The following is a 15,068-nucleotide window of genomic DNA, read 5'->3' as shown; positions in this document are numbered from 1 at the left end:
TCTACTCTTTTGAGGTAGAAGAGACAGTGGCTGTTTCTCAATACCAAGTACGCAAAGTTCAGACTTGCATCCTTGGAAGTTCAGACTTGCTAAGTTCACACTTGGAAGAACAAACTACCGAGGACGCAAGGACACCAGTCGGGTAGTTCTTCAAATGGAACGGGAGTGTACTTTATAATATCACTTACCTCACCATGGATTCACCATGGTTTCACTGTACATGAACAATAAAATAATTTAGTTATAGAAAGCACGGCCTTATAATTAATATTATATTAATATTATAATCTACATTTTTGATTTAGGAAAATATAAACTTAAATAACCATAAATGTGAAGTGAAATGGGTTATTATACACAGACTCGTGCTGCTCTAGTGTCCAGCGCAGTGTGTTAGTTATGCACTTATGCAGGTCCAAACATTTCCACATTGCTTAACACGCATGATTGTACAGTAATACACTTTTATGTTTACTTTTTCTTTACATATGAACAAAGATAAAAGGATTAAAATGTCACAAAAATTATTATTTTCTACAGAAATATAAAAACCTTTGGAAGCATATGAGTAGCATAATTCAATTCAAAATGTAATATGCAAAATGGCAATGCAATATGTTAAATGGCAATGTATTTCTGTATTTGAATTTGCATTTTCCAAGACATATGAGCAGTGTTTGGTGCAGAATGAAAATGTAAATTAAATTACATTGTTTGCATTTCTCATTTTAAACACTGTTTTAATATGTAAATTGTATCCACATTTTAAAGCTTTATAAGTAGCAAAATTAAATTGAAAATGCTAAACACAAACTGAATTTGATGTGTATAAAATACAAGCAGAAACTGTAGCAAAATGATCATTTAAATGTTATTTGTCCTAAATGCATTTACACTCGCGTCTAGGAAATGCAGGATTACATTTTCAGCATAACAGCATGGGATGTGTGTAGCAAAATTAATTTTGAAATGTAATACGCAAAACGATAATGCAATATGTTAATGGCAGTGTATTTCTGTATTTCAGTTAGCATTTTCCAAGACATATGTGCAATGTTTGCTGCAGAATGAAAATGAAAAAAACAATATAGTTTTTATCAATATTTTAACTATTTTAATAATTTTTGCATAATTATATGTTTTGGCACTGTGTACACAAATCAATCTGCGGCGGAACGTCATGTGCCTTTCAGATAACTTTTGTACTTAACACACGCAAGTCACACACTTCTGCATTACGGAACGACACGATGGCAGAGACAGCAGCGTGTTGTGGTGCACTGCTACGAGTGTGATATTGCGTTTATACAACAGTTTGACGGCATAATTGTGTGTATAAAAACAAAATCAAACATGGAGAGTCTTAAAAACCCTTTTGTGTGATGAACTACTTTCTTCCGCCTTGGATTCAAATCATAAGTTGACAGTTAAACAGCTGTTAAAACAGTTAAAAGCATCTTTTAAACTTTAGATCTGTAGTGTCTGCTTTTTGCTGGGTGTATGTGGGTGGAGTAATACACAAAGGGTAAAGAGGCTGTAGGAGTTCTCATATTGCAGAATATCGCACGGCTATCAGATTTAAGAACCAGATAGAACTGTTGTGTGTATATATATATATATATATATATATATATATATATATATATATATATATATATATATATATATATGTATATATATATATATATTTTATTTATTTATATATATATATATATATATATATATATATATATATATATATATATATATATATATATATATATGTATATATATATATATATTTTATTTATTTATATATATATATATATATATATATATATATATATATATATATATATATATATATATATATATATATTTATATATATATAATTAGTAAACACAGCAAACAGTAGTATAGCATTATATTATAATATATAGTATAATAAAAATAATAAATAAATACAAATAAAAATAAACAAAATTTAATCAGCTTTCTCTTTCTCTCTCATTACCATTAGGGGAATAAGAATAAATATGAGTGTGTGTATCTGTGCAGTGTCTATATACAGTATGTATGTGTATGCAATATGTATATACAATATGGATTTGTTTGCGTGTATATATCACACACACACACTACAGTTTGTATATATATATATATATATATATATATATATATATATATATATATATATATATATATATATATATATATATGTGTGTGTGTGTGTGTGTGTGTGTGTGTGTGTACTTATTTTTTTGATTAACATTATTTTGAAAAATTACATTAATATTCTTAATAATAATAAGTGGTATCGATCTCGAAATCGGTATCGTAAAAATTGTAACAAAATGTATCTGTCTCGAATCGAATAAAAAAATTGTGGTATCGCCCATCCCTACAGGACATGTGTTTAGATATTTAATATTCGCAGGTGTTCATTTATTCGTTTGCTGGAAATTAGAACTGAATTTAGAAATAGTTTTGACACAAGTCAATGTGCTTAATAAACTAAATTAAATATGTAGGTTAATGGATGTCTTCGGTGGAGTGCGTACAACACAGTTTCCTTATCCACGAATACAGAGGAGCAAAGTGAAGAGTGAAAGTAAAGAGGGCGAATGTAAGATCTGATTGGTTTAATGCACGTTATGCTCAAAACACACCCAGAACTCATTAAGAGAATAAGCACAACCCTGTTAGACCATACGCAGAGCGTATTTTTCCATCCTTAAAATAGCAAAAGTGGATTTGGACATGCCCTTAATGCTTTTGCGCCCTGCGCTTTAGATGGTTAAAATAGAGCCTATTGACTTTTGTTTCATTTTGCCAGATCGAGTATAGTTTTAAATGCTAACAAATATTAATATATAACAAAAATAAATATAGTTTTAAATGCTAAAGCATAGGTCCACTTTTAAAATTCTCTTGAGATAGAGGAAGGGCTGCACAAACCCTGTCATGATCCCTGAACACAGGCAGACAGACCACGCTACAAGAAACGTGTCATTATCTAAAAGGTAAGAGAGCAGGACACAGATTACAACTGGAGTGTACATAAACATGGAAGATGTCAGGACGATCTGAATGATCCAGAAAGCTTTGATTTTATCTCTGTTCAGCCCGTCTCTCTGCTTGACATCTTCACCTGGACCAGGACGCTTCAGAGCCTTCAGAACCATCAAACACGTGAACACCTTTGTGCTAAGAAAAGGGAGGTACTCTACTAAAAGTACATTGTAGATGTTAAAGACGTCCAATGCAACGAAAAGACATGAGCAAATAATCAACACACATCCAACGAGAGATATAGTCATCCTGTATTTCAAGGGTTTGAACTTCAGGAAGGTCACTGGGTGGAGAACCGCAATGTATCGTTCCACACAAGTGAACGTTTGAAACAATGGACGACCGACCAACAGCACCAATCCAAGAGCGCCTGTTACATACTTGCAGTTGAAGCAGTTAAAGAAGTACTGTTCGACTATAAAGGGAAACGAGAAGTTGAAGGTGACCTCAGTGAGCGATGTGCTGAAGACGAAGATCTCAAGAGACTTTCCTCGGATCATTTCTTTCATGGTCAGCCACACGATGTAAGAGTGCGCCGGTAAACCAAGAACCAGATTGGTGCCTATAGAGAAGACGACGACGTAATAAGGTAAATGGTGGCATTCGCTGGAGTTCTTCGCAAAAACGGACATGTGGCATATTGAATTATTGGTCAGCTCCACCATGATTCCACCTACATGATTGAAAATTCAATACAATTTTTAAAAAGCATTTAAAGGAAAGATTTGTTACCGTAGTATGAATGTTAAAGATGCATTTCAACGTCTTTAAAGTTGATACGCTACCTCAATGAAGAGTACTGGAGTTATTCCTCAAATCCACCGACTATTTGAGCCTCGATATCAAAATGACGGACCTCATGATCTGCTCTACAGTTTTGACTGATGACTTGTTGGATCACTTTAAACTTAGATTTGCATTCATTGCCTGTGAAATATCAACTCATTCTGTGAAATGCTATCCTATACTATGCAAATTTTAAAAAATCACTAAAATGAACAACAAATGTTGTTAAATGAAAATAATGTCACCATGCAAAACATATATTGCTATGGTGTTTTAACATAACCTTCGGCAACACTTTATTTTAATGGTCCACTTGAGTATTAGTAGACTGTCTGCTTAATATCTGTTGATACTGCTCCTTCATAAGACATTTAAAGGGCACCTATGGTGAAAAATCTGTTTGTCAAGCTGTTTGGACAGAAAACGAGGAAAACTACATCACGTTGTTGTGGGCCTCAGAATAACTGGGATTTGGATCCTATTTTACGTCAGGAAAAATGGTTTATTTCACTCCAATATGACTGAGGACACACTTTACCTGCACACTCTTCTGTCCAAACAGCTTACGAACGTTGATTTTCCTCATAGGGGCCCTTTAAAGTGAAGTGCTTTCTGTGTCCTGTACGCACTGTCTACAGCTAAGGGGGAAACCAGCATGTGCGCAATGAGGTACAACATAACCCTACCTTTAGTTCTACTACTTTTGGCCAGCGGAGAAATTAAAATGGTCGTGCCGAACTGAGTCTGGTTCTCTCAAGTTTTTTTTTTCTTCACTCTCCTATCAGGTGAAGTTTTTATTTCCCTCTCCGCTGTCGCCACTGGTTCGCATGGTTCAGGATTGGTAGAGCTACGCATCGATGAATTTGCTCTTCAGTGTTTGAACTCTCAGTAATGATTTTAAATCCCATTGAACTGAGCTAAACTGAACTGAACTGAACTTAAACACTGAAAACTGAACTACCCTGATCCAGTTACTATGACCATTTATGTGAAGCTGCTTTGACACAATCTACATTGTAAAAGCGCTATACAAATAAAGCTGAATTGAATTGATTTGAATTAGTTCATGTTTTTGCCTGTTTTTCCCTTGTGGTACCGAAAAAGTCCATAGAGTGGGTGGTGATCACCAGAAGGGGGAAGTTCCAGAGTAAAATGAGAAAATTTGATACAGCTGTGTTTTGGAATATGAAAAGACTGTATTTGATTCGTTAGTTAAAAGATTTAACTTTCGCCAAATACCCATACTGGTAGATCTGTCTCTGTGGGATAGCAGCGTAATTACAATAAGTGAGATCCGAGACGATGACTCGCTACTGATAACTGTTGTGGGGAGGGGTAAAACTCCCTGGCATCTGGCTGAGATCAAGACCTTATATTACGTTTATCAGGGGGCTTTTTCAGTTTATTCATGACAGTTTGCATTAGTATAATGTTATTATTATTATCAGTATTATTTATTATATGCATATTTATATTTGTTTTAATATTAACAAGTTTAGATTTGTCCACCTGTCGAGTTTTGGAGGCGTCTGCATCACCATATGGCAGTGGTTCTCAACTGGTTTGGCCATGGGACCCACATTTTTGCATGGTCATCAAGCCGCCACCCAAATTTTTTGCAACTGTAATATAATTTAAGGAATTATAATTCATGTGTATTAGTTAACATACACAAGTAGTGACAGACAAATCACCAAGACTTACAAATAAACAATACTTTTCCTCTGTCATTTAAAATAATGTATCAAATTATAGTAATATTACAGAGTAAAAACGACAATACTGTAAACAGTGGTTAGGAAAAGTTCAGCTAACTAAACTGAACTGTTAATAAAACGTTAACAGTGATCCTGTTGAATAAACCAGCAAATTAAAGTAAAATGATTAAAATAATCATAACCATTTTTATAATTATCACCAGTTATTTGCTCTTCTGCTATTGTGTGGGTTTTCTTGGTCTTTGCTACACGGTGAGCACAGTAAGATGTGCGGAGTGCCTGTACTTGTTTTGAACATGAAGATGTTCTGCATTTTTTTGATGCCCAGCTATTGGAGTCGTCTTTGAAAGTAGTCCACAGTTTTGTCCTTGCAACTGGGATGTTTGGTTTCTAAATGTCGTTTTAATTTAGAAGGTTTCATGTTCTCTTGTGTGAGCACCTCGCTACATCTGGGTTACATCTGGCTGAGTTTAAGACCTTGTATTAGGTTTGGCTAGCTAAAGCGATCTACTCCTGGGAGGAGGTGGAAATCATAGGCCGTGCGATATTTTTTTTTCCAGAAGAAAGTTGAAATTAGGGGGCACATAATTAGAGCTGTAAAGCTTTACTTTTTGATTTTAGGTGAAAAATCAAATCTGTTGGAGATGTCCAATAGATTAATAGATACCGAAAAAGTACACAGAGGTGATCACCAGACTGAAGAAGTCCCAGAGTAAAGTGAGAAAATATGATACACCAGCCTGATCTCACAAGGAAACGTAAGTGTTTTACGTTTTGTCAGTTTAGTGGCTAATTCGTACGAATTCGTAGGAGTTCAGTCATACGAAAATGTACGATTTAAAAAAGGAGGCGTGGCACCTAACCCCACCCCTAACCCCAACCGTCATTGGGTGATGAGCAAATCGTACTAAATTGTACGAATTAGATCGTACAGATTCATACGAATTAGCCACTAAAGCAAAAAGTTACGAATTGCCGTGAGATTGCGTTGGATACACCGGTGTTTTAGAATATGTTTTGATCTCTCTTTAAATTATTTGTGTCTATTTCATTTATACTTGTGTCTTTTATTTATGTTTATGTAAAGCACTTTGAATTGCCACTGTGTATGAAATGTATTATGCATACAAATAAACTTGCCTTGCCTTGTGGACGAAAATTAAAAATTTTTGGCAGATCATTTTAGTGCATCGTCCTATGGATATGCACACGATGACCCGAGTTCAATCGCTGGCTCAATGTCCTTTGTCTATCTTTTCCCCCCCTCTCTCTCTCTCTCTCTCTCTGTGCTCAAGAAATGACGTTAGCCAGTTCAAAAGCACTCCTGCCACTAGCACTACTGCAGAAAACATCCTCAAAGATGCAGTCGGGTTAAACTCGCTCTCCTCCAAATGATAATTATCATCCGCAAACTCAGAGATGCAGAACAGGAGACTTCAAAGCTCAGTAAATGACATGACAGTTCAGTCCGGACGCCTGTGCTGCACTCGTGGGAGCTGGAACGTTATTATCACTGCAAGAATATAATTATCTAATATTACACGTTTCTGAGATTAGCAAGAAGACGATAGCAGAGAATTGTACGATCAAGGCTCTTTTAGGCTTTAAAGGTGTTCGGGAACATTGTGTGCTCTGCAGATCTGCAGGACGGCAGATTCTCCAGCTCACTGAAAAGTTTTTTAGCAATGAAGAGCCCACTTTTGAAGGAGGACAAGTCTTGTTTTAAAAGTGTCCAGTGGAGGATCTTTATATATTTGTCCAAATCTTTGTAATTTTGTAAATTCCCCCAATATTAATAGTAAAAAGATTGTCGGTGTGTGGCCACAATGTTTTTTTACGTTAGGAGCAATTTTGAGATTACATTAAATCACACACATGCGCACTCACACTCACACACACACACACACACACACACACACACACACACACACACACACACACACACACAGAGGTGGTAAACAGTAGTAAACCTCCCCGGTTTTTGTATTTCCATGTAGCCTATCATTTTTTTGTTTACTTCATTTATACACTCAAAGGCCACTTTATTAGGTACACCTGTGCAACTGCTTGTTAACTAGCCAATGACAAGGCAGCAACTCAATGCATTTAGGCATGTAGACATGGTAAAGACGATCTGCTGCAGTTTAAGCAAGCATCAGAATGGGGAGGAAAGGAGATTTAAGTGACTTTGAACTTGTCATGATGGGCTTACAAAATACAAGAGATAACCAAGTGCAGCAATAGAAGTTTTAATAAAAAAATAAGGGGACAGGCCAGGTTCAAAAATCGAACAGAGACAAAAGTACAACCCAATAAACAAAAGTGTATCAAACAAAGTTAGAACAAGAATTCAAAAATATGATCTTAACATGAAACAAAGTGAACAAACAAACGAACCAAAACGATGAGTCAGTGAGCAGACTGGGTACAGATAAGAGCTGGACAAAACAAACCAGAGTGCACGAGCAAACAGCAAAAATCCAAAGGCAAACTAAACACAACATAACAAGGCTTATAAAGACAAGAATAATTAGACAATGACAGACAGCTGGAAACAATTAGTGATCATGTGAACTACAAAACAGGAACAAACTAAAATATAACTAGTGTCCAGAAAACCACAAGATGGCACTACAGCAGACGTGACAGAACTAGCATGGTTGTTGGTGCCAGACGGGCTGATCTGAGTATTTCAGAAACTGCTGATCTACTGGGATTTTCACGCACAACCATCTCTAGGGTTTACAGAGACTGGTCCAAAAAAGAGGGAAAATCCAGTGAGCGGCAGTTCTGTTGGCGCAAATGTCTTGTTGATGCTAGAGAAGATAATGGCCAGACTGGTTCCAGCTGATAGAAAGGCAACAGTAACTCAAATAAGCACTCGTTACAACCGAGGTCTGCAGAAGAGCATCTCTGAACACACAACACCTCCAGCCTTGAGGCGGATGGGCTACAGCAGCAGAAGACCACACCGGGTGAAACTCCTGTCAGCTAAGAACAGGAAACTGAGGCTACAATTCACACAGGCTCACCAAAACTGGACAATAGAAGATTGGAGAAACGTTGCCTGCTCTGATGAGTCTCCATTTCTGCTGTGACATTCGGATGGTCGGGTCAGATTATGGCGTCAACAAAATAAAAGCATGGATCCACCATGCCTTGCATCAACAGTTCTGGTGTTGGTGGGGTAATGGTGTGGGGGATATTTTCTTGGCATCGAGTCAACGCCACAGCCTACCTGAGTACTGTTGCTGACCATGTCCATCCCTTTATGACCACAGTGTACCCATCAGATGGCCACTTCCAGCAGGATAACGCACCATGTCATAAAGGGTGAATCATCTCAGATTGGTTTCTTGAGCATGAAAATGAGTTCACTGTACTCAAATGGCCTCCACAGTCACCAGAACTCAATCCAATAGAGCACCTTTGGAATGTGGTGGAACGGGAGATTCACATCATGGATGTGCAGCCGGCAAGTCTTTAGCGACTGCGTGATGCTATCATGTCAATATGGAGGAAAACCTCTGAGGAATATTTCCAGTACCTTGTTAAATCAATATGCTAAGAGGGATTAAGGAAATTCTGAAGGCAAAAAGGGGGTCCAACCCGGCATTAGTAAGTAAGTGTACCTAATAAAGTGGCCGGTGAGTGTATATGGTTTAGTGTTACTGACTATTTCTCAACATTATTTGTATGTAGAGTTCCAACACTGTTAGCTTGGCAATGACAATGGTCAACACGTGACCGAAACATTTGCCTTTTTTCTTCAGTGAATATTTGGTCTCCTATATTCCTTGTGCCTTTTTGATTTCTGAGAGTGTGTGAATTTTGGGCCCATTTTTTATTTTTTTATTTTTTTTTTTTTTTGGTGTACACACCTATTGGACTGTTTTGCTTTCTTTGGTTGCTTTCTTTTTGAGTCTTCGGTTGCTTCTTCTACATTATTTGTGAAGTTAGTAGAGTCTCTGCAGTAGTTTTTGTGTAGTGTTAATCGTTTTTAAACAAATATTGCTATTTGAAAAGGCGCTCAAAAAGCATGCAAGATAATATAATAATAACTCCTTACATTTATATAGCACTTTTCTAGAAACTGTAAGCACTTTACACATTTTTAATGAGGGGAATCTTCTCATCTACCACCAGTGTGCAGCATCCACCTGGATGATGCAGTGGCAGCCATATTGCGCAAGACCGCACACCACACACCAGCTGATTGGTGGAGAGGAGACAGAGTGAGGAAGCCAATTATGATATAAGGATGGTTTGGAGACCATGATGGACAGGGGGCAAACTTGGTCAGGATTCAAGGGTTACAACCGTCGAAGGACATCCTGGAATTTTTAACGACGACAGAGTCAGGACCTCGGTTTAACATCTCATCTGAAAGACGGTCTGTGTGGGTTTCCTCTGGGTGCTCCGGTTTCCCCACACAGTCCAAACACATGAGCTATAGGGGAACTAAATTGGCAGTAATGTATGAGTTATTGTGTGCGTGGGTGTTTCCCAGTAATGGGTTGCAGCTGGAAGGGCATATGCTGCATAAAACATATACTGAAATAGTTGGTGGTTCATTCCGCTGTGGCGATCTCTGAAATAGAGATTAAGCCGAAGGAAAATGAATGAATCAATGAATAAATCACAATTTAAAAAAATCTCCAAATCATGCAGCCTTAGTGGTGATTGTATGTGTGTGTGATATGTGTGTGTGTGTGTGTATGAACGTCCTCCTCCTGTCCTTCACTCTGGTCTCTCCACAGGCAGAGTTTGAGAGTCAGTATGAAGCGTGATGAATGAGCGTTCGCTGTCTGCCGTCTCGTCCTTGTACTCGCGCCTACCGGCCTCAGTTCATGACATTCATTACTGGCATTAAGTGCTGGAAAGATGGAGTACAGACAGCCACAGAGGCACATCTGATTGTGTGTTTTATTTGAAGAACAGCCGAAGTCCGCATGAACCGGAAGCTGCAACCGTTTATTGTTTTCATATTGTGATGTAAACAGAATATTAAATGAGGAAACAGTGGGTGTGGCTTGTTTCTTTCTAATGCAAGCTGATTGGATGTAGTAAAGTAGGCGTTTCATTGAGAAAGATGGGGAAAGGGGATTGAGGAGAGTTATAACAACCTAACACACTCCTCCTGCTCATCATTTGGGAGCTGGGAGTGGTTAAGTATGTTAGCCACGCCCAACACCTCTGACAGACCTAATCTGAGAATAGACCCTTTTCACAATGACGTCACTTCACTTCCCCCTATCGGCAATGCAGTGTATTTTTAGCTCCGGTTCACCTTTGAATGAATGGGACACTTCTCTGGAAAATTTACAAATGAAAATAGGCTATTAACATTGCACGATCTGATTCAAGACTATTGCTGATATTGCAGGGCTCGACAACAAGGACTGCCTGATGACCTGGGGTCAGCGTGCGAGACGCTCGGGACAGTGTACAGAATGGTTACTGGCCGATCGGGCTAGTGCTGTCTTGTCACAAATGTTTTCTTTGGCTGCGACTGTCTGTTAATTGACCCTTCGCTAAGCCACACCCAAAAACCGCCGCCCACCAATCGTGGCTTAGCAACCGTAGCTATGCGCAGGGGCACTGTTAAGCTTTTAAGTGAGGGGAACAGGCCAAAGCAGCGTGCAAATGGATTGTGCAAATCTGATACCCGGTATCCCTAAAGTTTGGACGGGGTGGTGGAATTATTTCCCTTTTCAAAACCAAAAACCCAAAAGGGAGAAATGCCAGCATGGATCAAACTCTGTCAGAGGCGCTAAAGGAGCGGAGCTAAGTTGGTTTTGTTTTGATATTGCTGACACATTCAGTGATAGACCGAGGGCAATAACTCACACACCTCTTACCCTAAACAGATCTAAACTGTGTTTCCTACAAAAACACAAAGCAGGTTATGTTTCACAGCTGTCTTATTCTTTTTTCTTTTCTATTGTTTTCTGTTCTATTCTTTTCTGTTTTTATTCTAAAACATAAAATCATTTACAAAAGCGAACACGTATTCTAATATCATATAAATAAATAAAAGATGAGGCTGTTTATTATAAAATTAAATGTAATATTTATTATATATTAGGAAATGAAAAAAATCCTAGTTTAATAATAATAATAATAATAATACTAATGATGACCATGAGGATGATGATGATGATCATTATTATTTTTGTTATCATGTATTAGAAATGAAAAAAATCATAATTGAATAATAATATTAATGATATAAATGATTATTATATTTTTTTATTATTAATAAGTAGGATATTGTTTATTATTATTATTATTATTTATTTATATTTTTTTTTAAGTCTACTTTTATAATTTGACACATGTAAACCACTGCAGAAAGTTCTAACCAGCAGGCCCGTGTCATATACAGTACAGATACTTAATAAATACCCTGCTATAAATTAAAAGAATTAACGTATGCTTTTTGTTTTCACAAGCTTTGGGTGACGTAGCATAAATTCCACTTTTAATTAATAGGCCACCTATAGCTTCCGCTTGAGGCTGTGTTCAAAATGACATCAGTGTTTTCAAAGTGCACTGCGAAGGGAGCACAACTGTAAATATGAAGATCGCTAAAACTGAATTGTAAAAATAGTTTGAAGACAAATTACACCTAAGGGAGATGACCTTAATGTTTTTTATTTGTAATTATTCAAACTTCGAATGTTCTAAATAAATAGGGCAAAGGGGGGATAAGTGGAAATAGAACACAGCCAGGAACTATGTTCCGAACTACAGCTCCAGAGGTGTAGTTATGAGTGCTCAAGTTTGCGACGCAGTTTGCAAAAGTTCGTTGGAGCAACAGATTTGGGAGACGGCAAATCAACAAACTATGTTTGGAATGACGTAACTTGCGACCTTAGTTGGCTAACGATGGTTTTGGAAAACGCACCCTAGAAAAAGAAACTCGTCTGACCTTTTTCATGTCTTCGGATTTTACCACATTCTCACCCTGTTATTTACTTGTTCATAATATTTTTTGGATTCTGTTTTTTGTCTTACCTGATTTCTGGAACCACTCATCCAAGGACTAGTACCTGGTTGTCTTCTTGGTCAACTCCTCTCTGAACCTCAAGTCCCCCGACGTGCATGACGAGCTAACTGGACAAACTTGTTGCTGTGGGAAAGCCCTCCACACAGAAGTGAGTGCTCAGCTGGTGAGCGTGAAAAAAAAACGGCATCATACCGCCTCGTAGCATTCGCTTAAAAAAAATGAAATGCAGCCATACGTACCTCCGGCTACATAATTCGCGGTCTCCAGAAACGTCCACAGGACTGCGTTTTCAAAATGAGCCTTAATGATCGTTTTAGGCTACTGTTGTCAATAATACAGCCTTCCTCTTAATCTCAGCAGAATGATCATTATGTTTTGGGCTTCTGGAGGCTGAACTTGACCTTCAGAGCGATCAAAAACAGTGCAGCAACACTATAAAGCAGCTGCAGGCGTCTATTCAAGGTCTTCATGTGTATGGATCTGCACAGTTTAATAAAGGCCCGGTAATGAATGAGCGTTCAGGCCTTCAGTGATAAATGCAATCAGTGAGAAACACAGGCTTCAGAGGCGCTGCTGTAAGTGCCGCTTTACAATGACGGAAGTCTTTTGTGCGGCGTTCGTTCAGACCCAGAACAGATGCGCTGGTTTGATGCTGAGCGCAGGAAACTCATTCACTTCCTAATCAATTTCAGTATGAACTCCAGCACTTCTCCAGCTCTGGAGAGGGAAAAAAGCAGCGCTTCGAGCTCCTGTGGAGACTTTAGAGATCAGGAGAAATGAGCACTGTCATCCTTTATTAAATAATAAACTATGTTTTTATTATAAATGATTAATCATTAATGTAATTATTAATATAAGAAGGTCGCTGGTTCGAGTTCCGGCCAGGCCAGTTGGCATTTCTATGTGGCGTTTGCATGTTCTCCCCGTGTTGGTGTGGGTTTCCTCCAGGTGCTCCGGTTTCCAGTCCAAAGACATGCGCTATAGGTGAACTGGATGAACTAAATTGACCATGGTGTATGAGTGTGTGTGTGTGAAATTGAGTGTGTATGGGTGTTTCCCAGTACTGGGTTGCTGCTGGAAGGGCATCCACTGCGTAAAACATATGCTGGAATAGTTTCGCTGTGGCAGCCTTTGATAAATAAGGGACTAAGCTGAAGGAAAATAAACAAATGAATAATAATTGATGTCAAATATATCATTATTTCATCAAATGTACAGGTTATAAATTACGTTTAATACGTAATTAACTATATATATTTTTCTAAATTAATAAGCATTTAGTTCATATTACATAATGTAACGTGATTTAATATAATCTAGTGATGTATTGTTAAAAAAATAAAAAATAAAATATATATATATATATATATATATATATATATATATATATATATATATATATATATATATATATATATAATCTTTTAATAAATATTGAACTATATTTTTTATTTTAAATGATTAATTATTAATGTCAAATTTATTATTATTCCAGCCAATTTATAATGTAATATGATATTTAGTTTATAAAGTATAATATGATGATGTATTGTTAAGAAATGTATTAAAAAGTCATTGTTTATTAAATAATTAACTATATATATTATAAAATAATAAGCATTCATGTCAAATATACACTTATTCCATTAAATTCATAATATTACTTAATGAAATGTTAAATATAATGTAATATTACATAATGTAATGTGATAGTATTTAGTTTATAAATTTTAATTTAGCGATGTAGTTCAAGAAATGCATAAAAAGGATCTCTCATCTTTTAATAAATAATGAGCTATATTTTTATTATAAATGATTATTATTAATGTCAAATATATAATTATTCCATCCAATTTGTAATATAATCTAATATTTAGTTTATAAAGTATAATAAGTAATGTATTGTTCAAATGTGTAATTTGCAAATTTACAGGTTATAAATTACAATGTTTAATACACAATTACATATATATATATATATATATATATATATATATATATATATATATATATATATATATATATATATATATATATATATATATATTTCTAAATTATTAAGCATTCAATCTATAATATTATTTAATTTAATTTTGAATATAATGTAATATTACATAATGTAATGTGATTTAATATTGTGTTTATGAATTATAATCTAGTGATGTATTGTTTAAAAAAACGTATATATAATAATAATTTTAATAAATATTAAACTATATTTTTTATTTTAAATGATTAATTATTAATGTCAAATATATTATTATTCCAGCCAATTTATAATGTAATATGATATTTAGTTTATATAGTAAAATATAGTGATGTATTGTTAAAAAAAATGTATTAAAAAGTCATTGTTTCTTAAATAATTAACTATATATATTTTTAAATAATAGGCATTATTGTCAACTATACATTTATTCAATTCAATTCATAATATTATTTAATTTAATTTGACATAATATATTGTAATATAAATTAACATAATGTAATGTGATAATAT

At 35.7% G+C, this 15,068-nt stretch overlaps 1 protein-coding gene across 5 annotated transcripts in view; it reads left to right on the top strand.

Moving 5' to 3' along the window:
* dlgap4a (discs, large (Drosophila) homolog-associated protein 4a) overlaps nt 1-15,068 on the top strand; it is a 309,291-nt gene that overhangs the window by 204,647 nt on the left and 89,576 nt on the right. Inside the window, exon 1 of one of the 5 annotated variants that reach the window (XM_073939426.1) lies at nt 12,271-12,716. The exons of the other annotated variants lie outside the window; for them this stretch is intronic. The gene's annotated coding sequence lies outside the window, so the exon portion shown is untranslated. Of the gene's footprint in view, nt 1-12,270; nt 12,717-15,068 lie in introns of those variants that run through there. 5 annotated transcript variants of the gene reach the window in all.

This window comes from Danio rerio, chromosome 23, assembly GCF_049306965.1.
Source record: "Danio rerio strain Tuebingen ecotype United States chromosome 23, GRCz12tu, whole genome shotgun sequence".
NCBI classification, from domain to species: Eukaryota; Metazoa; Chordata; class Actinopteri; order Cypriniformes; family Danionidae; genus Danio; species Danio rerio.
The sequence above is the reverse complement of the archived record's forward strand: the minus strand, read 5'-3'. Positions and strand labels throughout refer to the sequence as shown.